Source organism: Ascaphus truei, chromosome 3, assembly GCF_040206685.1.
Source record: "Ascaphus truei isolate aAscTru1 chromosome 3, aAscTru1.hap1, whole genome shotgun sequence".
Classification (NCBI taxonomy): Eukaryota; Metazoa; Chordata; class Amphibia; order Anura; family Ascaphidae; genus Ascaphus; species Ascaphus truei.
This window is the reverse complement of record NC_134485.1, coordinates 67,104,627-67,131,293: the sequence shown is the minus strand read 5'-3', so window position 1 is coordinate 67,131,293 and position 26,667 is coordinate 67,104,627. Positions and strand designations below refer to the sequence as shown.

The 26,667-nt window shown below is 43.0% G+C and overlaps 1 protein-coding gene across 1 annotated transcript in view; it reads left to right on the top strand.

Annotated features, from left to right (window-relative positions):
- LOC142491539 (trafficking regulator of GLUT4 1) overlaps window positions 1-26,667 on the top strand; it is a 41,876-nt gene that overhangs the window by 1,060 nt on the left and 14,149 nt on the right. The gene's annotated exons all lie outside the window — the stretch shown is intronic.

The following is a 26,667-nucleotide window of genomic DNA, read 5'->3' as shown; positions in this document are numbered from 1 at the left end:
GGTATCCCCATGTAATAGACAGACTGGTTGAGATAATGTGCTCTATACTGTACATCTTACAAATGCTTAATGGGATATGGCAAGATGCAGGCTCCTCCCTGCTGCTTCCCCGCATTCAATATCCATTTGACCATCTCAGCAGTTTAAGATTGAACCTCTTCTATTAATCAGATTCCGAAATGGGGAGGGAGAGAAAAGTTGACAAGCAAGGAACGATTTATGTGTCATTGTTAGCTGATTCAGCGTTTAACCCATTTACCAACTGTGTGCACCAGTCCTTTAAATGAGAGATGATCTGACTATAGTCAAACGACAGCATTGCATATTCACATTAGAGCCTCATGAGACCTTTCCAGCGCATCTCTTTTGGGAATAAGTAGCTTGCTGTTAACTCCTTGTAGGATACCTAAGAAAATAGGACACGCCAAGACAATATCTGTTTTACTACCCCCAGTGATTAGTAGCCCGTACTCATGGTAACATAACTTCATCACAACCATGTTATTGACCTTCCTTTATACAACAATATGCCTTACTTTATGGTATTAAGAAATTGCATTATGTATAAACCCTATATACCAATATCATACAGAAACTTGGCTAAAACAAATATTTTTCTTTTATTAACACTTTCCATAATCCCAACACTTTGCTTTCGGTACAAATACTCCATAGTTATCTTAGCCTTGTATAAGTATCTTTAACTAGGTGTACATACAGTAGGAATTACATAGGAAGAAAGTAAGTGCCCTTAAAACAGGCATTAAGAGTTCAAATGGAATTGGCTCCTTAACTAGAAATTCTAAACAACTGAGAGATACAGTGCCTGAGGCAGAGAAGGATTTTAATGCCCTCATAAAACACTCATATTGATTCACAGACAGATGTGGATCAATACGTGGCTCTGGGATTTACATTCAACTCACAGTCTTGGGTCTGTGGCAAAATTCAGATCTATACATTTGCACTCCAATTTGATAGAAAAAGAAATGACATATTCTTTCTTCAATCACAAGACCTCCAAGGGTGGGGTGGCTTGGAGTGCTGAAAGGACCAAAATCATTACACTTTTTTTTAATATATATATAATTAAATTAATCTGTTTGACTTGTTTGCTTTTTAGAATATTGCTGCTTATGCGTTTGCAATAGCACATTTTGCTTGTCTGAATAAAGCGCTGGGTCTAGTCACCCCGACAGGTACTGTATAGACTATCACAGAGAGGCTGGCCAGTTTCAATTCCCTTTTGTGAGGTGTCCCATTCAAGGTTATCAAGGTTTAGCGTTCATATTAACATGAATGATGAGGGCGTTACCATTTACATATTTGTAACTTAATACCAGTAACTATTAGTTATTATTAGGTTGGATTAATTACAAATGGTGGAACTTGGTGAAAAGACGATACACCAAGTGCAAGATGATGGGATGGGAGAGGAGATTGAAGAACAGCAGAAAGGAGCTCACCGTGGTGCTGAACTGAAACATACTGTATCCCCTTCCCAATCAGCTATAAATTCAATCTCATCCAGACGTTATTTGAGTGGGTGCTCTTGCTTGTTTACACATCAACCTCAGTACAGACATTCCTGCATTTTATTCATATAATTTATTTGAAAAACGCACATTAGTTAATATGATATACAATAGTAGATAATGCAGTATTATGCACACCTTAAAGTTAGACCCACAAAGGTAACACTTTCTGAACAAAACATTTTTTTTTCTTCAAAAAGTTAAAAAGAAAAGTGAAGTCATAATGTTTTTAGGTAAAAGTAATTGCTTTATCATTCCACTCCACACCAATTGCTCATGTTCTCATCTGGTTTCAATACATTCAGAAAAGAGTAATGCGAATCAGAGGCACATAATGTTCTAATGATTAGGTGAGTTGTGTATTGATTCTGCTTTTACATATTGCTATAAATACAGTAGGTGTCGATTGAGCACTCTATAGGTATTAATTACCTCGAATTGTATTCCGAATTGATTAAAGGCATACATTTTATGTTTATGCCAGAAATGCCACTTATAAATACACTAAAGCTAAATTATTAATTATCTGTTTCAGGTGTTACTTCCATTTATTTAAATATAATTTTTGTCTATATTTGTACTCAAATTGTATTGGCAGTTGCTGTCAAAAGAAGAGGAAAGGGGAGGAACAGAAAGAAGAAGGGGGTGTGGTGGGGTGCAGTAATCTTTGATATTGTTAAAGTTACAAAGAGATATACAAGAAGCCATAAGAAATCAACGTGATTTATGCTTTTAATAACCACATTAGTGACAGTAGTATGATAGTAAAGAGGCCCTCTGGGGTTATTCTAGGCACAACTACATGAGGATAGTGGGCTGGTAAAGGGGCAGTCGGCTGAGGGGTGGCTGTCGCAAATCAACCAAGGTTGCCAGACTTTCTGGAATTTTGAGCAGGAGTTCCAGATTATACCTGTCAGTTTCTCCCTTTTAATTGAGTACCAGATTCTCTTTTTGATTTGTATAAGTGATTGCAGGTCTGGACTCATCCAGAGAGCAGCCTTTGAGCATCTTGTTACAGTTATGATGTGTGTGATTAATTTGTTTGAATGTCTGTCAATGCTCCATATAGGCCTGTTCAAAAGGCATGACCATGCATCCAGGGGCAAGGAGAAACCCAGAACTCTGGGGAAAATTGTGGACATTTTTCCACAATTCAGCCACCCTTGGACAGGACAACCACATGTGAACAAAGGTAGTGCGCTGACCACATCCCTTACGACAGAGGGGGAAACCCTCTGGGAACATTCTTGACAGGCTTACCGGTGTTAGGTACTACATGTATAGAACATTATATGCATTTTCTGTGATTAATCCACATATGGAGCTTGTGGCAGCGACTTTGAAAATGATTACATGAAAGAAGAATATTCCCGGGGGATCTTAAGAAAAATGGAATTGTAAAGGGATTCGATTATACCTTTTTGTATGGGAGCATCAAGGGAGGTCGACTCGAATGAAGTTAGTGGTTGGGGCTCGCAGACTTGTTGAACAAAGCCCTTTATCTGAAGATATCAGAAAATATCGCTCTTGGGAATCTTATGAGAATCCATTAATGATATATAGTTAAATAGTAGATGAGGTTGAAAAAAGACATATGTCCATCAAGTTCAACCTATGTTAACTCTAGACAACAGATATTTATCCTATATTTGTATTTACAGTATTTTGATCCAGAGGTAGAAAAATAAAAAAAAAACCCAGTGAAGTATTATCTAATGATGTCTCATAAGAGGAAAAAATAAATTCCTTCCTGACTCCAATAATGCAATACAATTTCTCCCTTGGTCAACATCCTTTCCATATTTACTTATTTGGTATATTCCTCTGTACCTTTCCTTTCTAAAAAGATGTCCAATCTTTTTTTGAAGATATCTATTTTATATGTGCTCACAGTCTCCATGAGTAATGAATTTCACATTTTAACTGCCCTTACTGTAAATAACAATTTCCTTTGTTTCTGGTGAAATCTCCTTTTGTCCAATCTTAAGGGATTAACCCCATGTTCTTTGTACTGCCCTTGGGATGAATAGTTCTTTTGAAAGCTCCTTGTATTGGCCCCAAATATATTTGTATATAGTTAGCATATCCCCTCTTAGATGCATCTTTCCTCATGTAAACAAATCTAATTTAGCTAGCCTCTCCTCATAAATCAGATTTTCCATCCGCTTTATTAATTTGGTGGTTCTACTCTGCAATCTTTCTATTTACATAATGTGTTTTTCATGGAGTGGTGCCCAAAACTGTACTCCATATTGAAGGTGTGGTCTTACTAATGCTTTATATAGTGACGTAATAATGCTTACTTACCTTCTATCCATACCCCGTTTAATGCAAGATAAGATCATATTTGCCTTTACAGCTACTGCCTGACATTGGCCACTATTGCTAAGCCTGCTGTCTACATGTACTCCTAAAATTTTCTTCATCAGGATTGACCTAATATTGCCCTATTTAATTTGAAAGTCACTTATTTATTCTTGTTTCCCAAATGTATAATCTTACATTTCTCTGTAATAAACCTCATACAGTATCAGGAGTACTGGGATATCCACAAGGTGAGTCAGATAAAGTCAGATAAAGTATGTGGGGATTGGGGTGAGATCTGGAATGAACCCAGGGACCTGATAGGCCTAGGTGTATGCACGGGATCAGGGATAGTGGCAACACGAGAGTCGTTGCATGAGGCAGGGGTCAGAGCAGGCAGCAAACAGGAGAATTATCAGACGGACCAGGGTTATGGCAACAGCAGGCCATGAGAAGTCAGAGGCAAGCCGGGAACAGAAACCGGGAAGTCAAGATATGAAGTACCAGCTAATGTAGCAAGAGGGCAACATAAACTCACCCCAACAGCAAAGCTGTTGTGAAGCAATAAATCTTTGAGAAAGGTGCGTTCTTATAGGCCAAGGTGGTCAGGTATTGCAGTCAGCACAGCGGAGTGCTGAAAAGCTGCTTAGAAGGAAGCAGTCCCTGTACACAAGTCCTGAAGTTGACTGGCCAGTTCCAATGACCTCTCCTCCGGTCCGTAGCCCTTCCAATCTATAATGTAGAATAGACGTCTGCCATACTCTCTTAGCGTCGCAGATCGCCTGGATCTCAAACGCCAGATGTCCTCATATTTTCACGAGGCTCAGGGGTCGAACTCTGTTAGGGAAGGTGTTTTAAATAGTGGGTTTCAACAGCTATACGTGAAATACTGGGTGTATCTTCCAGGAAGCAGGTAACTGAGACGATAGGTCAAAGGGATCATTTTTTTCAGTGATAGAAAATGGCCCAGCAAAATTCCTAGGTGTGCTCTTTAAGGGTAAGTCCCGAGTGGATAACCATACTAGCTCACCCAGTTGATACACAGCAGTGGGCGTCCGATAACGATTCACAAATTGTTATTTCATCTGGTCTTTGCTTGACGCAATTGACTTGCTAAACTCTTATGAACCTTTTGAAGTGAAGAGACCAAGGAGGAGAGGGCTGGTACAGGAGACCATTCCGGTTCAGAGGATAGCATCTTCAGGTGGCTAGGAGAGGCCAGGAGGAGTGGAATTGTTAGCATAGTAATGGGTCTAGACTTTAATGGGGATCCATCGATAGACTCCACCGTCTCCACTCAGTTTTTCTTTAATAACTGAATTTGGTGTTCCTGTACATAAAGTTCAACAATTAAATTTCCTGATGCTCCTGAATTGATTTAAAGCATCAACAGGACAAGGAGATTGATCAGGTCGATGAAGCATCATAGACAAAGACAAAAGTGAATATCTGGTAATCTTATCCTGAGAGGTTTGACTAGGAATACTCGACAGAGCATCTCCATTCACCATTATTTCCCGACCTAAGGGTTTGTTTAGGATGGTCTCGTAGAAAATGTCCAGAATTACCACAAAACAGACAAAGTGATTCTGACCTGAGTTGTCGTCTTTCTTCTGGGGTCAAGTGAGACCTGATAGATCCAATCTGCATATGTTCAGGCGGAGAGTGGCTAGCTGAGGAATCTTGAATAAAAACTTCAGAGCATTTTGGCTAAGCATACAATTCCAGGGTGACGTCTTTCAGTCCTGCGCTCTCCCACTATGTGATCGATCTGATGCACTAAGTGTGTCATTGCAGTACAAGTCTCTAGATGGGCAACATGAGCCATCGAGTTCATCTCTTAATCCTTGTCAAAAAAACATAGCTTGTGCACTGTCGGTCAAATCAGTCTCTGCCATCAAAATCTTGAATTTGAATATGTACGATGCTAAATCACTTGAACCGTGTCGAAGTTCTAGAAGATAGTAGAATATTATTTGGATAGAAGGACTGCAGTCAAAAACATTCTTAAATTTGGCTGGAAAGTCAGGATAATTCCCAGGCAGGGGACTGTTCTGAGCAAGCAGTGGTGTCACCCACATAAGGGCATCCCCCTGTCAAGTTACGGAGGACGAGTCCAGTTTTAGCTTGATCTAAAAACAAGGTCTAAGAAAAACGAAAATGTATTTCACATTGATTAAAGGAAACCTGAAATGTATCCGGTTCTCATAAAAGCAGTCCGGCATGGGTAAAGTCAGGTCTGGAAAAGTGGGGTAAGTAATCGGCACTTGAGCCACCTGTCTCTTTAAAGGTGAGAATGGCATCCTGTAGCACAACTTTCTCCACCTGTAAGGTGGTGACTTGACCTTGTAGGAAGGAGATTTGACCCTGCAAGTTGAGGACTAAACCCAGTAAGTACTGCAGCGCATTGTGCATTTCCTGTTTCTCTTCAGGTGGACAATTTCTTTTTTTTTGTTAGATTTCACAAACTATTAGGAGTACTGGGATATCCATGGAGAGAGTCAGATCAAATACCTGGTATTGGGGTGAGAGCTGGAAGGGAACCCATATATCTGGGTAGACAGAGGAGTATGCAGGGCTCAAGCCTGGAGGCAGGTGTCAGGACTGGAGGCAGAGGTCAGAACTGGCAGAAGGCAGAGTCATCAGATGAGGCAGGAGTCTGGGCAATAGCAGGTAACGGGAAGTCAGAGACAAGCATGGAACAGAAACTGGGAAGTCAAAACAGATAGGAAGTAGCAGCTACTGTAATGTAGCTGGGGAGCAACACAACCTCACTCCAGCATAGGATTGTTTTACTTACACAGGAGTTTTTTTTATTCCAGATATAAAAAAAAATTGGGGATTGCAGATCTTTTATGGCATGGGTATGCAATTTTTTTTCCTCTGCTCCCCCCTGCCGGCTCTCCCACCCTCCTCACCTTGGCTCCAGCATTCTGATGTCACAACATCACGTTGCCATGACAATGCGGCGTCACGTGACCCCGCGTCCTCATTTGACATCACGTTGTCATGGTGATGCAACACCTGAAGCCGTCTGAGCCAAGGTTAATGAAGTTACAGAGGCCTTCACCACTTCCATGCATTTAATTTAAATGCCTTCAGGAAGCACGCCAGGCCTCTTCCCCGTCCCCTGCAGAGAATCTTGGGGGGGCACCCCCCATTTTGCGCACCCCTGCTGTATAGCACCAAGGGGCACCGCATGAGTAGCATGTGGGAGAGGTAGAGGATTCCCAGAAGAAGGTTCATCTTTACTGCATTAATTCTACCAATCCATGAATTTAGACCATCTCACAAGGTCTGCATTGAGTGACTTGAATAGGCCCAGGAAAGTTGTCAGGTAAAAGGTGTCAATCTTTTGTTCGGAATATACCTAGGTATTTTAGAGCAACCTTGCACCATTTGAAGTCAAAATTTATGGCAATTAATGTAATCTCCTCTTGGGACAGACTTATGTTCAGGATTCTGATTTTTTACAGCTGGGACAGCTTGCAGAATCCTTCCCTACTTTAGGAATAAGACAGCTGTGGGCTTGCAGCATGCTGCTAGGAAATTGTGCCCCTTCTAGTGTGGAATTTAATTAAGTGGGGCGTAAGGAGGTGGACAAATGTCTTGAAATAAATGTTTGAGAACCCATCTGGGCCCAGGGACCTGGCCAGTTTGAGTACTTTTATTACCTCGTGTATCTCCTCGGGAGTGATTGATGAGTTTAAGCATTCAAGCTGGTCCTCGGACAGTAAGAAGATTCGACTCATGCAGGTATCTTGAGAGCTCTTTTGCATATTTTGGGATGTTACCACTTTTTTCCATTTTAAATGGATCGGTAATATTTGTGGAATTCTTTAGCTATTGCTGTTGGGTTTGAGGTCAGGCTACCTGATTTAGTGCGGATCGTATGGATCCTCTGCAGAGGCTGCACATGTCTGAGCCTATAGGCCAACATGGAGTCAGGCTTATTGGCTTGCTCAAAATATTTTTTTTCTTGCCCAAGGCAGGCATTTAATTCCCTTTTGCGGGCCGCCAACTCCTTCAATATTCACCTGGAAGGGTTGAGTTTGTGTGCTGACTCTTAGGTCGTGGTTTCTGCACTGAGAGACTATCCTTACGAGCCTCTTCTTTTTTTGTAGCCAAAGCTATCCTAATAAGTGTGCCCCTCAATACAGCTTTATGTGCCTCCCAAAGAGGTAATGTGTCCCTATATTTAATGGGTTGGGTGACTACTATTAGCTCTTATTTCCATTCACATCCTTACTCAAAATCACTCTGAACATTTGACATAAATCAGAAAGCGGTTTTGGGCAGGTACAAGCATACCCCGGTTTAAGTACACTCACTTTAAGTACACTCGCGAGTAAGTACATCTCGCTCAATAGGCAAACGGCAGCTCACGCATGTGCCAGTAAGCACGTCCTGAACAGCAATACCGGCTCCCTACCTGTACCAAAGGTGTGCACAAGCGGGGAGACTATAGAGCCTGTTACAAATGCCTTATTTACATCAGTTATGCACGTATATGATGATTGCAGTACAGTACATGCATCGATAAGTGGGAAAAAGGTAGTGCTTCACTTTAAGTACATTTTCGCTTTACATACATGCTCCGGTCCCATTGCGTACGTTAATGTGGGGTATGCCTGTACTATAGATTTATACATAATGTGAAGCAAAATCGCCCCAGAAAGACATATAATATGAATGCTACCTCAAATAACTATATTGAACTCCCCAAAAGCCATTGTGTCAGTTTAGGCATTTAAGGAAAAATCTAGGAAAGTTAATGTGTGTAAAAGATGCGACTTATTTTTACTTGAAGTTTTTTTTTCATCTGTGTATTACAGTATGTGTTTTCCAGTTCACCAGTACTACTTAACCCGCTCTGGCTTTGTTCCTTCCAAACTGATTTTTCTGTAGGATAAACGGTCAGCAGTACTATATTGTAGAATATATGCATGTCTGGCTAAAAAAAATCTGATTATCTAGAGCAGCTGTTCGCAACCTTTTTTACATACTGTATTCCACCTGAGTGTGCTGAGTGTGCAGACAGCATGGATTGTATACAGTAGCTGTCAAATACTGTGGGAGCTTCCAAAGTCACACCCCATAATGCCTTTTCAATGGCAGATGCAAAGCACTGTGGGGAGCGACTTTGGATGCTCCCGCTGTAATTGACAGCAATACCACTCATGCCAAGGTGCAGTTTGGGGTGTGCAGTCCCCACGCGGGATCAGGAACCCACTATACTGCCTGGGATTACATTTATTTGGAGGGGGGGACCTTGTGAATCCCTACGGATTCCCAACCCCCCTGTTGAGCATCACTGATCTAGAGCCAACAAGTCATCCAATATACATTGAAGAAAAATGCAATTGTTTTAGGTGCAAAACAGGTTCATAGATCAGTACATTTTCTAGCTTTCAAAGACCAGAGATGTTTTGTGGTTCTATCTATGCTTTGTAGGTTCATCTTGTACTGGTGATTGGGGTAAGATTACAGTCAGAAATGTGTGTGTGCGTGTGTATGTGTGTATATATATCTCATCATTATGACACAGCTCTAGTTTGGCAGGTTTCATTCTGATATAATTTAGGAGCATTACAGTAGAAAAAAATGCACTCCAGCCTATTGTAATTTTTCATCTGGCATGGGCTATCATTACAGGCTGCTTGGGAAGTGAGAGGGTTAAAAGTGTTGCATTTGTTGGCAAAGGCGGCTTCCGTTCTGTGCAAATTGATGCAGTAGAAAAGTGCTGGTCTTTGCTGGAAATATCTCCCAATGCCTATAAGAAACAGGCAATATTTACCATGCTATTAACAAGGCAGCTATGCCATACATAAGTAATTGCGTGCCGTAAATAACGTCATTATTTTTTATTGACCATATTTGTAGTGGACAGTTACATGTCACTTTTATTTCACATGATAACTTGCTCATACAAATGTAACCAGCTTTATTGGGTTTTTTTTTTGGTGCGACATAGGATAAGATGTATTGCGATTGAACCTTAGTGCAGGGTTTCTCCACTTCAATCCTCAAGACGCTCTAACATGTCAGCTTTGCAGGATATCCCTGCTTCAGCAGAGGTGGGTAAATCAGTGGCTCCCTGCTTCAGCACAGGTGGGTCAATCAGTGGCTCCCTGCTTCAGCACAGGTGGCACTAATTGAGCCACCTGTGTTAAAGCTATGATATCCTTAATACCTGAGCGGTTGGAGGGGGTCTTGAAGAGTGGAGTTGAGAACTTCAACCTTATGGAAACTCAGATATTCCGAGTTGTATATTCTGAGATAGATATTCTGATCTTATTTACTGTATGGTTTTGGGAGATGCGGGGTGTGCAAGGAACCAGAGAAGTATAAAGAAAAAGATTTTTCCCTATGGGGAAGTAAAGCAAATCAATCAATTCTCATGAAATGCACACTTACAATTTCAATGCATAAAGCAGGCATTGAATCCCATAAAGACTCTCAGTATGATTCTCCCGATACAATGCTCAGGTGTGGTAATACATGAGACGCAGCATAAGGATCCCATGCAAAAAAAGGAGAAAAGCAGGATAGTGCACATGGTAACAGTGTATTATGAATAAGGTAAGTGTAAGCCAAATGTAAACTCACATTCGAACCCTAAACATAAGGCATTGTATGAACAGCAAAGTAGTCTCAGGCGAAGCCTCGCATGCAGCATCACGTTTACGGCGGCGCGTTTGAATTCCACAAAACAAATATCACGGTCGTCCTCAACCGGTTTCACGAAAGTTCTTTGCTTCTGGTGCTCCGACCAGCTGATGACGTAGCTCAGAAGCCGAGCGCGGAAGTGGGGACTCCCTGCCAGCTGGACACTTCAGAGAAGTGCTGTGTGGTCCATTTCTCGCTGTCTATCCTGTTTGATCTTCCTGTACTAACTTAATTGTAAGAGTGGATTTGCTATTATTATTTTATTATAAAAACCTATTTTTTACACATACATTTATCTGTGTAACTATACTTGTTGGGGTGAGGATACACCACATCATGTTTGGAGAGGTCCTCACATCGGTATGTACGAGGGCTACATTTCCACTGATCCATTCCGTGAGATCCAGGGGGGACTGAGACAGACGGACACACATCCTTAAAAGAAACCTTTGAGTGCCAGTTATCCTCAATGGACTGTGTGAGTTGCGGCATTGGCCACTTAAATAGACACTACTAATTTATCTCTACTGATTCACATACAGATCTGCACTATGTGTCTTTTTCTCTATTTTTTTCTATTTTATGCACATGATTTCGCACTCCCTGAACAACATTACAAGTACTTTAAGGGGCCTATTCACAAAGCTTCTGAAAGGCTTGCGAGCCAGAAGAACCCCAAAACGGGAGACTGATTTACATCGATTCTCCTGAGAAAGAAGGATGAGCAAAGTTTAAAAGTTTCCAGATCCTGAACTTTTCCTGGATGAGCTCGGATGTTTCTTGTTTAAAGTTGCCTTGTTTTGGCTGTTCCCTAGTTTTTTTTATAGCAATAGCCCCCCCCCCTCCATGTCCCCCCCCTTTAGGGATGGGGCTCTGCCTGAGTCAGCAATGAAGAAAGAGAGGGGGGAAAATACAAAGGAAAAAAAGAAACCAGGATATGACTAGCTAAGGGGGGTTCAAAGTGGCTTTAGAAAGATTGGCCTTTCTGGCTCAAACCATCCCTGCGGGCCGACGGGGAAAGGCAAAGAAAACCTGCCTCCTCTCTGAATAGAGAGGGGAGAAGAAAACGCCCGTCAGTCTAGAAAAAGAGGTGGCCCCGGGGCAGAGTTCCAAACCCCATGGTTGCTGAAGCCCCCTGTTTACTCCTTCCCCCCCCCCCCCCCCCCCCCTCTGGTTCCAGTTCTACCTCCATCTAGGTCCTCCCTTCCATTTCTGGGTCCCCTTCCCTGAGTCCCCCCTTTCCCTCCCATCCCCCCCAGTTTTCCCCTGCCTCCTTTCCCGCGTCTCCCGACCCCCCCCCTATATCCTATCCATACTCTTCCCTTCCCGACCACCCTCCCGCCCCTCAACTACCCTCCCCCTTCCCTTACCTACCCTCAGACGCGAATGAAGATCTCCGGAGTCCTCGCTGGGAGCTGAAGAAAGGACAGCCGCATACTAACGGGAAGGATGTTGGCCTGCCTTAGAGATGAATGCTACAGCAGCGGATGATCCACTACACTGAAACGGATCCATCGAAAAACCCCGGCGAATCTCTGGATGCTCCGGGAGCTAAAAGCAAGAGGAGAGAGAGGTGTCTCGGACAGCAGGGTTTCTCCCCCCCCTGCATCTGAATGGTCTGCCCCTTGACCCGTGCCCGCCAAGATTGAGGTTGAGGTCCGGGGAGACTGTGGTACATACTTACGTGGCCCTGAGGTCCATCATTATGGATCGGGAGACAGACTATGGAGGTCCTCCTCGGTGGGCTCCTAACTATAGGCGGAACTCCTCAGGTTGAAAGAATGTTCTAGAACGTAGAAATAGAAGCTATCCAAAACATTGTTTTAATACATATTGGCTGTAAGTGCAAAATTGTTCTAACCAATCTCTTGTTAATAAATTTATTGTGCCATGATCTTTTCGCTCTTTTTCTCTCCTTTCCATTGCATACTTTGAATGCATTGGAGACCTAGCCTTTCCTGATTGACCCCTGCTACTCCGGATGGGAAGAAAATCATCAGTACAGGCCATATCTAAATTTCCTAGCCTTTCCTGATTAACCCCTGCTATTCTGGATGGGATGAAAATTTTCAGTATACGTCACATTTAATTTCCTTTCCTGATTAACCCCTACTATTCCGGATGGGATGAAAATTATCAGTACAAGCCACATTTAATTTGTAAGTGCAAGTACTTTATTATAAGTACTTTTGTAGGTATATAACCTTTATTGATATATTGTTGTCTTCTTTTGCATTTATCTGGACTATCCTCAACAACTATACCTGAGTCAACACATCAGAGGACACTTTTTTCTTCTCTGCTCAAACTTCTAGACAAAACGAGGACTGAACTTAAACATCTCCAACTTGACGAAATAGAGAGAGCACTAAAATGGACAAACCAACTCTAATGTGATAGGGGCAACAAGGCAGGCCGGCTTCTGGCTAAAAAAACTTAGAGGTATGAGAGTAAAAATCTCAAATCTGCACGATTCGGACTAAATCAGGATTGACCACATATAACAAGTAAGAGATAGCCCAGGAATTCTCAAACTTCTACGCAAAATTATATAACCTAGATTCAGTAAAAGGTCGCCATACAGGGTCCGAGGCTTTATCTGAATACTTAAAACAGTGTAACTTACCTGATCTAAAAGAGGAAGACTCCCAAGCATTAGATAAAAAAATTATGCAGAAAGAGCTATCAGATGCGATCAAATCTCTAAAAACAAATAAAACACCAGGCCCAGATGGTTTTTCCAACCTGTACTATAAGAAATTTAAGATGGTGCTGTCCCCATTTATTCTCGAAACATTCAACTCCTTCCTGGAGGGCGCAGCTATTTCTACCTCAATGTCCATGGCCAATTTAGCCATCATGTATAAGGAGGGTAGAGACCCCCTCCAGTGTGGAAATTATAGGCCAATATCTCTACTCAATTCAGACCTAAAAATCTATAGTAAGACCCTGGCGAACAGGTTGAACCCAATCTTTGGTAACACAAATGAACACGTCGCTCACCATAGACAAACAACATAGAAACTCTACCTGGTGCCTAGGGGAACAGAGAACATCACAAAAACATGACGGTGATGCGCAAAACGTATATGTCGGGGTTACGTGACGTCATCACGCTGACGTTTATGCATTTAAGGCTGAGGTTTATGGCAGACAGTGTTTGCTCCGGACATCTATCCAAGGCACAAGCGGGGAAATCACATCCATACTACGGATGTGATCAGGTCGTATATTCACCTTACCTACAGCCAATGCCCCAATCTGAGGCTACTTGTGCTCTGGCTGCTTATACTGGTTACATGTTTCTCCCTGTGATGTAGCAATCTTACAGCCCCTTACATTTGTGTGGCTTTATGGCTTATTAAATCAGTCTAGATGTTTATGTTATGTAGGTAGTATAGATTACTGGTACCACATTTCTGCCTCTTCCCAGTGCATGGGGATTTTACTTATACTTATTTTAATTAGTGTTTTGTCAGATTTTATCGTTATTGTAGGCGGATGCTCACAGAGGTATGCAAGGGAGTCTGGTTATAGTGAAATTAAATAAGGTTTTTTATTGCGCCTGTTTCATTAACATCAGTAAACCATCCAAACAAGGGATAAACAAAGCTTCCATTCACTTGGGAGTATTTCTAGTGAAATACTACTGTATGCAGTCCACACTCCCTTTAGATAAGCATGTCTCCGAGCCCCAAACATATAGCATGAAAATAAACAGATATATAAAGTCTCATAAATGAAAGTCTTATCTGTTCCTTGTGGTTTGGAGGGAAAATCTTTTCTGTTCCTGCGTTGCTACCTTTCCTCAGGTTTTGTCAGCATTCAGGTTTAGAAGTTTCCCCTGTGTCTTGAAAGCAACGCTGCTGTTTCTTCTGGCAGGGCCCAAGACAAGTTGTGAGAGTCAAGGACAATCCCTGCTCTGTCTCCAAGTTCAGCTCAGGTGTGAGCTAAGGAGTCTCACTTCCTGTCTCAAAAAACAGGCTTTTCTAAGCCATCTAATCAGGCAGGTGGTGTTTGTTAATTGACTACCAGCAGTTAACCACCACACTGCTGGATTAGAGGCACATTACCTGAACAGGGATAACTCCCCTGTTACATACCTCCCTTGTTTGTGGGAAGCTCGGGCTTGCCACGGCCAAAGCCCATCCTTCCACTCTAATTCTAGATATCTCTGTGACTTGAATGACAGTGGATGGAGGAAGAGAACCCTCAGTCCTGCTGGGACTGGAGCCCTTTCTCCAGTTTATTCGTGTCTCCTCCCAAAGGTGCTTGAGATCAGCACTCCTCAGTCGCTGGAGGAGGACTTTTTCTAAGTATAGTCTTTTTGCTACGTGTGCGGTCATGAGATTTCCCTCGCGTCGGGTGCTCGTCTTATTGTAGGCATACTGTATGGCAGCAGTTGCAGAGCGTTTAAAAACAGCCCTTTGAGTTTTCCGCTCTTGAAGCTGTCTCTCTGCTCTTTTCCCACTCAATGGGGTTGCTAGTTCAGCCTCTTTGGGGTTACGTTGCAATTCCACACCCACTTCCAGAGAATGTCCCATCTTTTCAGCTTCATCAGCTAAGGATTCTTCTGGTTTTGATTCAGCACGTGTACCTTCTTTTGTTGCCTGTTAGGTGGCTAAAGGTTTTGCTAGTGCATGTTTAGGTGGTTCAAATTTTGCAAGCTTGTCTTTCAGATGAGCGGTATTCCCAGCTCTCACTGTACCCTTGTCTTCATGGGTTTTTGAGGCTGTGGGATTCTGACGCTTAGTCAGGGTCAATACTTGTCCTTGTAGGACTGTAATCTCATCCGCGAGAGATCCCTGTTTTTTGAGTGCATCTTGCAAGTCTCTTCTCAGGGAATTTATCTGCACGCTTTGCTTTCTCTGAGCTTGCTTCCACATTTTTATTGCATTGTGAAGCACTATGAATTTCTTTGCTCGGGCCACAATTACTTGTTTTAGTTTCTGGACCTTCTGGTGCTCCCTTTTGTGCCGGGTCACCTGGGTTCTAAGCTTGGCCTCTAGTGATGCTTTGGTGATGCTCAGGTAGCCTTCAGTTTCTCATGCTGCTTTGCGGGGACATACTGGGTCATTAGACATTCCTGCAGCAGTTGAATTTCTTTAACAGCCTGCAGATTGTCTTCCTGCAGAGTTCGCTGCTTCTCCTCGGCCTTCTCGAGGTGCGTACGCAGACCTTGCAGTTGGTTCTGCAGTCAGTGCTCTGCTTCAAACTTCTCACCTTCCAAAAGTCTATTTATTTCCTTAAGCTCGTGTAGCTTTTCATTCTTTTCCTTGACTTCGTCTGTCAACTGAAAATTTTCTTCTTTCAGTTTTAAGTTTTCTTTTTTTAATCTTGAATTTTCTCCTTTTTCAGTCTCGTTACTATTCAGGGCCTCCTTGCAGTCCTCCTTCCATTTACGCACATCTGCGTTGAGAATGACAGTCTCCTGGCATGAGACTTCCTTCTCTAGATTGAGGGTCTGAAGCTCCTTCTGAGAGACTTTGAGATCTGTATCAAGATTGACAATAGTTTCTTTAGATATGTCCAGCTCCTCAGTGAGACTGTGTAGTTCCTTTCTGTAAACTTCCAGATCTGTGTGGCAGCTGTTGGTCTCATGATGTGAGGCATCCAGTGCTCTGCGGAGTGTCTGAACCTCTTTCTGAGATACGTCCACCTCTGTCCGGACATTGTTGCCCTCCTGTTGTGAGGCATTCAGCTCTACGCGAAGAGTGTGAACCTCTTGCTGAAAGACTGTCATCTGCTTTAGTGCCTCCTCATACTTCCGCTTCAGCTTAGTCATCATTTTATCAGATTGGCTTTGCTATTCATCCATGCCGGAAATAGTAGCGTTTGCAGTATCTAGCTCAGTCTTGAGATCGTCCAATTCTGTTCCAGATTCAGAGTACATTGCGAGGACCGTCTTCTGTAACTCAGCATTATCTTCTCTCTCAAGTTTCAATTGTTCTCGAAGTAGATCACAGTCAAGCCTGGCAATTTTCAGGGCGTCTTCAGGGCTGGTCAAGGGATCGTCACTCACTGGTTCTGGCTCCGCTTCCCTGGGATGACTGGTTGAGGGTTCCTCACTATTGCCACCGGACAGACACTTCTTTGGGGTACATGACTTCTGCCTTGGGCCCTCTGGATATTCGGTTATCCGCGGGACGAATTCTCCATTTTCTCTAGGCTGCAGGGCATCTTGGTCCCCCTTTTTCTCCACAGGATCTGCGGACGTGTCTGTTCCTTCCACGGTACATGAAGAACCGCTTTTCTTTTTCTTTTTTTGCCTTTTTGTTTTGGATGACACCGTCCCTTCAGGGATACTGGGGTCTCCATCTTCATTTGAAATGTTAGCAGCGTCACTGGATCCACCCGGCTTTTCTTGCAACTGTAATAGCTGACGGAAATATTCGGTGATCCACTGCTCCCGCTCTTTCTCCTGCCGATCATATTCGTCATCAAAGGGAGCGGTCTTTTCGATTCGTGCCGAGTTCAGGCACCGCCACCATTCTTGGGGTGTTTTGTGGGTGTGACTTGGTTCGGGTTCCCCGTAAGAGATGTCTTCCCCCTTTTTGGACTGGAAGGGCCACTCTTCCATGGGGTAGGGTTCATTACAGGAACGCTGCATCTTGTCCTCCATTTTGGGTCTCTCAGGTGTAGTTTTCTTCCTGACCTCAGGAGGCGCTATTGCAGCTGTTGCCACTGTATTTGCTAGAACCCCCAATTGTGGTAGTCCTACAGGTGGGCATATTTTGCTTGTAGAGGTCGTAGCTCTCACAGGTATCTCTGTAAACTTTTTCTTTTTTGGATAAGTTTTACAATATCAGCAGTACTGTGCACGCATTTTCTCTCATCAGGTATACAGGATGTGCAGTTGCTAGGTAAAAACGTCTATTTACTTTACACCATTTACTTGCTAGGTATAATCTCTCATTAGGTATGCTGGATGTGTAGTTGCTAGGTAAAAATTTCTGTTTGCTTTACACCATTTATTTGCTAGGTGCAATCTCTCTGCTTCAGCCAAATAATGTGATTTTCTGCTTGAGTTCAGTCTCAACTTTGGGTATTATGACATTCACTCTTCACACTTTGGGATACCTTTTACACAGTTCAGCAGTTCCTTTTTTATAGTAGGCAATTTTACCCTCAGCACTTGTTTACTGAAAATTCCCCTGCTTCAGCACAGTCTTGCTTCAATTTTCACATTTTTCTGCATATACTCCATTCACAACTGGTAGTCCTATGCGGTGTGGCAGCCTTTACTTGCAGAATCAGTACCGCTCATGGGTCACCATTTGTATTCACTGCTTCAGCTAAACATTTGAAAACAACAAACGCCTATCCATGTAAGGGCTAACTCACTTCTTGAACCCTGACTATGGCTGGAAGGCAAACCCCCTATTTCAATGACCATATTACACTTTATTGTGATAGGCAAATAAGATTTACCTGCTTCAGCAGTCACTCTCTCTCTCCTCTTGTGATTGGGGAAAAGAGTCCATCTGTGTTTTGTAAGTTTCACTGCAGTGTAAGTTTCCTGCCTGGGTGTGTCCCTTTAACTCTGTCTCTGCTGCATGAGATCTTTGTTGCTCAGACTATTTGTAGGCAAAAAGCATAAACAGCCAAACTCCGGGTTCCTTAACTTCAAGAACCCCCTCTCGTCCCACTTCGGACACCATATGTAGGCGGACGCTCACAGAGGTATGCAAGGGAGTCTGGTTATAGTGAAATTAAATAAGGATTTTTATTGCGCCTGTTTCCTTAACATCAGGAAACCATCCAAACAAGGGGTAAACAAAGCTTCCATTCACTTAGGAGTATTTCTAGTGAAATACTACTGTATGCAGTCCACACTCCCTTTAGATAAGCATGTCTCCCAGCCCCAAACATATAGCATGAAAATAAGCAGATATATAAAGTCTCATAAATGAATGTCTTATCTGTTCCTTGTGGTTTGGAGGGAAAATCTTCTCTGTTCCTGCGTTGCTACCTTTCCTCAGGTTTTGTCAGCATTCAGGTTTAGAAGTTTCCCTTGTGTCTTGAAAGCAGCTCTGCTGTTTCTTCTGGCAGGGCTCAAGACAAATTGTGAGAGTCAAGGATAATCCCTGCTCTGTCTCCAAGTTCAGCTCAGGTGTGAGCTAAAGAGTCTCACTTCCTGTCTCAAAAGACAGGCTTTTCTAAGCCATCTAATCAGGCAGGTGGTGTTTGTTAATTGACTACCAGCAGTTAACCACCACACTGCTGGATTAGAGGCACATTACCTGAACAGGGATAACTCCCCTGTTACAGTTATATTAAAACTTTATTATTTTCTGTGTACTCTTGTGTGACAATCAGTGGTTGACCCTATTTGCAGGGTTAGGCTATTTCTAGCTTTCATTGTGTTTACACTATTATTCCCAGTGTGACCTATCTTGAGTGCAATCATTAGGGGCTTTCTGTGATCCCTTATGATCATTGGCTCATGTTTTTGTGATGAACCCGATCCTTCCAAGACTGATTCATATAGATCAAGTAGGCTTTGTCTCGGGCAGACAAGCCTCAGACAACATCCGAAAGATCATAAACATCATTGACCACGTGTACCTGACTGGTACAAAGGCTATTCTATTGAGCTTAGACGCTGAAAAAGCATTTGATAGGATAAAGTGGGCATTCTTAGATCAAACTATGTTAATATTTGGATTCTTGGGCCCATTCCTGGAAGGCGTTAGAGCCCTTTACACGACACCCACAGTATATGTCATGCTCCTTAGAGGTGTCTTGCAACCCATAAAAATTTAAAATGAAACCAGACAGGGCTGTCCCCTGTCCCCACTCCTCTGTGCATTGTCAATTGAGCTCCTGGTGGCAACAATTAGAGAAGAAGTCAATATATAGGGAATCCCAATCGGGGGGTCCAATTATAAAATATCTTTATTTGCGGATGATATAATATTAACACTAGCTAATCCATTGACATCCCTCCCTAATCTACAATCTAAACAAGACCAATTTGGTAGAGTCTCATGGTATAAAATCAACAACGACAAATCGCAAGCTCTAAATTGATCACTTCCACCCACAGAAATGAACCTTCTACGAGCAAATTTTAATTATAAATGGAGCTCCACTCATATTAAATACTTGGAAATTAAGATAGCAAGCTCATATAATTCCCCTTACCAGAGTAACTATCCGCACCTCTTTGAGAAAATTAAAAAAGACCTGCTGACCTGGAACAAATTCCAGATATCATTGTCACAGGAGACCAGAACTTTTAACACCAAAATTACCCGGATCCTTTGATTGAGCAAAGCAAGAGATAAAATAAATTGTAATTTATTTACAGAATGAACATACACAGCTTGATTTACAATTACAATAAACAAATATACTTACTGTACTAGTTACGATGTTAAGTATTGTTACAGGATGGAACTAAGATGGAACTCTTTACCGCATGATGAATCTTAGATGGAACTTAGCTGGAACTGTTACCTTATGGGCTGCATGGTTTATTATAGGGTTAAAACTCCATATACCTAACCTGGCCAGCCAATCTCTGCGTGGGAATAAATTATCCCACCTTTCTTGGAGTTTTGCCAGTCCTGTGTAGCTTGGCAGAGGGATCTTCAGCATAGCAACTGGGCATGTGTGACAAACGCCATCTTCCCCCACTTGTCACTTAGCATATGGGACCCTGCCCCTCTTACCTGACGCCGTTCAGTCTGGGCAGAGGGACAATTTGCCAGAAGGCTTATTGAAGTTCTCTTCCTTCACCCGTCATTGCTAACAAAAGTTCAACACCTCCACGTCCTGGATTGCCTATGAATCTTAGGGGCGGAGTACACACTCTGGCTACCATGCAAAGGGATTTTCATCTACACTGAATGACTTCCTCTGACATTACTTTAAACATATAAATCTTGGGAAACTTTTATTCATCAATTTTTATAAGGCTTTATAAAAATTGCGTGATAACCTTTTTAATGGTTTTACCTAACCAGCACTCACAGCGAAATTCCGCTAGCTAGGACATTCCTAGCAGAAGTTAGCTAAAAGCTATTCGCTGGGCTGCGGCCTGCTGGCTTTTAAAACCCTTTTCCTTGGCACAGTTTACAGGCAACCACCGTTGCAATAACCCATACATTTAAAACATGATATGATTCTCGTCACCTTTATCCCTGGTGGGAGACACACAGACAGTTTTTAATACAATTACAGTCATCACTGGGTCGCAGAGCTGACACTCTACACTTTAACTTAAAACCCCCATAACTCTCTACACCTTATACCTGGTGAGAGATGTACGGAACCCCCACTGGGTTCTGGGGTTTGGGCATATACCGTGACCTGTAATTTAACCCAGTTCCCTGCCCGGTCTTACTGCCCTGGTCTGTGCTGAAGCAGGGAGATTTGGCGGTGAGCTGCAAACTGCTTTCTAGGGAGGATTTTATCTGGTTGTCTGTGTTCCTCATGTCCTCAGGATTCTGGGGGGATTCCTGAGTACATGTTTCGGGGTAACCCGCAACACTGGCCCCCTTCTATCCAAACACACCCCGACAACATTTTACCGTAAAATCGTCCCTGAAACTCATGTACTCATGCACATCTCCGCTGGTTGGCACTCCTGGAACAGTAAAACGACACATACATCTTTATTATACATGCAGTTGCATGCCATGATTGGGTTGAAGAGCTGACACTCACAATTCCCCAATATGGCCCAGGGGCACCCAGCCGGGCCAAATACCTTTATTAATGGCCTGGGTAACTGTAAGAGACGTGTTCAGAGGTATGCAATGGAGACTGTTTTAAGGTGAAATTAAAATAAGGCTTTATTGCGTCTGTCACTTTAAACACAGCAAACATGTAAATCAGCAAACAAAATCCGCTCCACTTTGGAGTATATATACTGTACACTTGTAGTCTAGCTCTCTTTAACTGTGTGGTTACGATTCATCGGCCCAAGTCATAGGGATATTTATATATACATAAAGACATAGATAACAGTCTTATAAGAAAAGTCTTATCTGTTATCTTGTAGAGGAAGGCTTCTTTGTTCTCCTGGTGTCCACACCTTTGTGCGATAAGGCAATGTCAGGATCCAAGTTTAGAAGTACTTTCCCCTGTGTCTTGCTGGCAGCGTGCAGTCTCTTCTGGCAGGGTCAAGACGTCTGTCTCCTTGTTCAGCTCACATGTGTGCTCAGGAGTCTCTCTTCCTGTCTCAGAGGCAGGCTTTTTCTAAGACCTGTAATCAGCCAAGTGGTGTTAGTTAATTGCCTACCAGCAGTTAACCACCACACTGCTGGATTAGAGACACATTTGTGAACAGGGATAAGTCCCCTGTTACATACCTCCCTTGTTTGTGGAAAGCTCGGGCTTGCCACGGCCGAAGCCCATCCTTCCACTCTCATTCTAGATATCTCTGTGACTTGAATGAGAATGGATGGAGGAAGAGAACCCTCAGTCCCGCTGGGACTGGAGCCCTTTGTCCAGTTTATTCGTGTCTCCTCCCGAAGGTGCTTGAGATCAGCACTCCTCAGTCGCTCGAGGAGGACTTTTTCCAAGAATAGTCTTTTTACTGCGTGCGTGGTCATGAGATTTCCCTTGCGTCGGGTGCTCCTCTTATTGTAGGCAGACTGTATGGAACAGTTGCAGTGCGTTTAAGAATAGCCCTTTGAGTTTTCCGCTCTTGAAGCTGTCTCTCTGCTCTTTTTCCACTCAATGCTAGTTCAGTTTCTTTGGGATTGAGTTGCAATTCCACATCCACTTCCAGAGAATGTCCCATCTTTTCAGCTTCATCAGCTAAGGATTCTTCTGGTTTTGATTCTGCACGTACACTGGCGACACACTTTATTCGAACTCGGCTAGTCCCACGAATTCGGGTATACCCGGGTGTATTGAGGTTTGTGACTGTTTTCTGCCCGAGTGCATTGAGGTATTTTCCAGGCAGGGATTGATGCATTTTATTCCTGCTGGCTGCAATACTGCACAGTATATATATATACTGCATTACAATTCATGAATTTATGCCATCTGGTAGACACGCGAAGCATTGCAGCCTATTAAATCCTAATCATTATCATTTAACAGATCAGCCGCCCGTCAGCCAGGCATGAACTCAGGCTGGGAAGGCAAACGCAACCGGGCTTGTCAAAGGTGAGGAGCGGCGCATTCCAGGTATCTGCCAGGTACATACTGGGTATTTGCTCGAATAAAGTGTGTCGGTGCAGTATACCTTTTTTTGTTGCCTGTTCGGTGGCTGAAGGTTTAGCTAGTGCTTGTTTAGGTGGTTCAGACTTTGCAACCTTGTTTTTTAGGCGAGTGGTGCTCACAGCTCTCACTGTACCCTTTTTCCTTTGGGTTTTTGTGGCTGTGGGATACTGATGCTTGGTCAGGGTCAATACTTGTCCTTGTAGTACTGTAATCTCATCCGCAAGAGATCCCTGTTTTTTGAGTGCGTCTTGCAAGTCTATTCTCAGGGAATTTATCTGCGCACTTTGCTTTCTTTGAGCTTGCTTCCAAATTTTCATTGTATTGTGAAGCACTGTGAATTTCTTTGCTTGGGCCACAGTTACTTGTCTCAGTTTCTGAACCTTCTTGTGCTCCCTCTTGTGCCGAGTCACCTGGGCTCTAAGCTTGGCCTCTAGCGATGCTTTGGTGATGCTCAGGGTAGCCTTCAGTTTCTCATGCTGCTTTGCGGGGACATACTGGGTAATCAGACGTTCTTGCAGCACTTTTATTTATTTTTCAGCCTGCAGATTGTCTTCCTGCAGAGTTTGCTGCTTCTCCTCAACATTCTGGACGTGCATACGCAGACCTTGCAGTTGGTTCTGCAGTCGGTGCTCTGCTTCAAACTTTTCCTCTTCCAAAACTTTATTTATTTCTTTCAGCTCGTGCAGCTTTTCATTTTTTTCCTTGACGTAGTCTGTCAAATGAGAATTCTCTTCTTTCAGTCTTAAATTTTCTCTTTTTGCAGTCTCTGTAATTTTCAGGGCCTCCATGTAGTTCTCCTTACATTTACGCACATCTGCTTTGAGAATGACAGTCTCCTGGCGTGAGATTTCCTTCTCTAGGTTGAGGGTCTGAAGCTCCTTCTGAGAGACATTGAGATCTGTATTAAGATTGACTATAGTTTCTTTAGAATTGTCCAGCTCTTCAGCGAGACTGTGTAGTTCCTTACTGGAGAATTCCAGTTTTGTGTGGCTGCTGTTGATCTCATGCTGTGAGGCATCCAGTGCTGCGCGAAGATTGTGAACATCTTGCTGAAAAACTGTAATCTCCTTCAGTGCCTCCTCATACTTCCGCTTCAGCTTAGCCATCATTTTATCAAATTGGCTAAGCTTTTCATCCATGGCGGTAATAGTAGCGTTTGCAGTATCAAGCTCAGTCTTGAGATCGCCAATTCTGTCCTGGCCAAAGAGTACATCGTGAGCACATTCTTCTGTAGCTCCACGTTATTTTTCAGTAGCTCTGCGTAACCATCTTTCTTCAATTTCAATTGTTCCCGGAGCAGATCACAGTCACACCTGGCAATTTTCAGGGCATCTTCAGGGCTGGTCAAGGGATCGTCACTCACTGGTTCCGGCTTCACTTCCCTGGGATGGTTGATTGAGGGTTCCTCACTGTTGGCACCAGACAGACACTTCTTTGGGTTACCCGACTTCTGCCTTGGGCCCTCTGGAAATTTGGTCATTCGCATGACGAATTCTCCATTTTCTCTAGGCTGCAGGGCATCTCGGTCCCCCTTTTTCTCCGTGGGATCTGCGGACGTGTCTGTTCCTTCCACGGTACGTGAAGAACCGCTTTTCTTTTTCTTTTTTCGCCTTTTTGTTTTGGATGACTCCGTCCCCTCGGGGATACTGGGGTCTCCATCTTCATTTGAAATTTTAGCCGCTTCACTGGATCCACCATGCTTTTCTTGCAACTGTATTAGCTGACAGAAATATTCGGTGATTTGTTGCTCCAGCTCTTTCTCCTGTCGATCATAATCGTCATCATAGGGAGCGGTCTTTTCGGTTCATACCGAGTTCAGGCACCCCCACCATTCTTGGGGTGTTGTGTGGGTGTGACTCAATTTGGTTTCCCCGTAAGAGATGTCTTCCTCCGCATCGGACTGGAAGGGCCACTCTTCCGTGGGGTAGGGTTCATTACAGGAACACCGCATCTTGTCCTCCATTTTGGGGCTATCAGGTGCATTTTTCTTCCTGACCTATGGAGGCGCTATTGCAGCTTTTGCCAGTGTATTTTCTAGAACACCAGCTTGTGATAGTCCTACCGGTGGGCATATTTTGCTTGTAGAGGTCGTAGCTCTCACAGGCATCTCCGTAGACTTTTTCTTTCCTTTAGTAAGTTTTAAAACATCAGCGGTACTGTGCACACATTCTTTCTCATTAGGTATACTGGATTTGCAGTTGCTAAGTAAAAACTTTTATTTGCTTTACACCATTTACTTGCTAGGTACAATCCCTCCGCTTCAGCAAAATAATGTGGTTTTCTGCTTGAGTTCAGTAATTTTCAGTCTCATCTTTGGGTATTATGGCATTCACTATTCACACTTTGGGTGCCTGTTTTACTCACAAGATACATAGACAGACTTTACTTGCAGAAAAAAATATATTCTTTGCAGTGGAATATTTCTTTCACTCCCGGCAGGGTGACTCAACACTCAGCAATTGGCTTTGGGTTACCTTTTACACAGTTCAGCAATCCCCTTTTTTTTTTTTTTATTCCGATAGGGCAATTTTACACTTAGCACTTGTTTTCTGAAAATTCCCCTGCTTCAGCACAGTCTTGCATCAATTTTCACACTTTTCTGCATATACTCCATTCACAGCTGGTAGTCCTATGCGGTGTGGCAGCCTTTACTTGCAGAATCAGTACCGTTCGTGGATCACCATCTGTACTCACTGCTTCAGCACAAAATTGTTTTGTTTTTTTTAAGAAAACAATAAACAAAACCTAGCTCCTTTCATTGGAGCACCAACTCACTTCTTGAACCCTGACTACGGCTGGAAGGCAAAGCCCCTATTTCAACAACCATATTACACTTTATTGTGATAGGCAAGTAAGGTTTACCTGCTTCAGCACAGTCTCTCTCTCTCCTCTTGGAATCGGGAGAAAGAGTCCATCTGTGGTTTTGTGGCTTTCTTCAGTGCAGTGTAGATTTCCTGCCTGGATGTGTATACCTTTAATTCTGATCTCTGCTGCAGGTGAATCTTTGTTTTTGTTGCTCAGGCTATTTGTAAAACTGTATGCAGGCAAAAAGCACAAAAAAATTCACAGGCAATCTCCGGGGGCCCTTTTAACTTCAAGGGCCACCTCTCATCCCACTTCTGACACCATATGTAAGAGACGTGTTCAGAGGTATGCAATGGAGACTGTTTTAAGGTGAAATTAAAATAAGGCTTTATTGCGCCTTTCATTTTAAACACAGCAAACATGTAAATCAGCAAACAAAATCCGCTCCACTTTGGAGTATATATACTGTACACTTGTAGTCCAGCTCTCTTTAAATGTGTGGTTACGATTCACCGGCCCAAGTCATAGGGACATTTATATATACATAAAGACATAGATAACAGTCTTATAAGAAAAGTCTTATCTGTTTTCTTGTAGAGGAAGGCTTCTTTGTTCTCCTGGTGTCCACACCTTTGTGTGATAAGGCAATGTCAGGATCCAGGTTTAGAAGTACTTTCCCCTGTGTCTTGCTGGCAGCGTGCAGTCTCTTCTGGCAGGGTCAAGACGTCTGTCTCCTTGTTCAGCTCACATGTGTGCTCAGGAGTCTCTCTTCCTGTCTCAGAGGCAGGCTTTTTCTAAGACCTGTAATCAGCCAGGTGTGGTTAATTAATTGCCTACCAGCAGTTAACCACCACACTGCTGGATTATAGGCACATTTGTGAACAGGGATAAATCCCCTGTTACAGTACCCCTTCACCATCACAATCATGGCTGGGAACAATTGCCTCAGTAAAAATGAACATCCTACCAAGACTTCTATATCACTTCCAAACCCTCCCGATAATCATCCCTCTCCATGAGCTTAAAAACATACAAAATCAGGTTTTCCAATTCATATGGAATGACAAAAGACCGAGAGTGGCGAGATCGGTAATGTTAGCCCCATGGGCAAATGGAGGCATGGGGTTCCGGATATTATTAAATATTATCAAGCGGACCAACTAAAACAAGT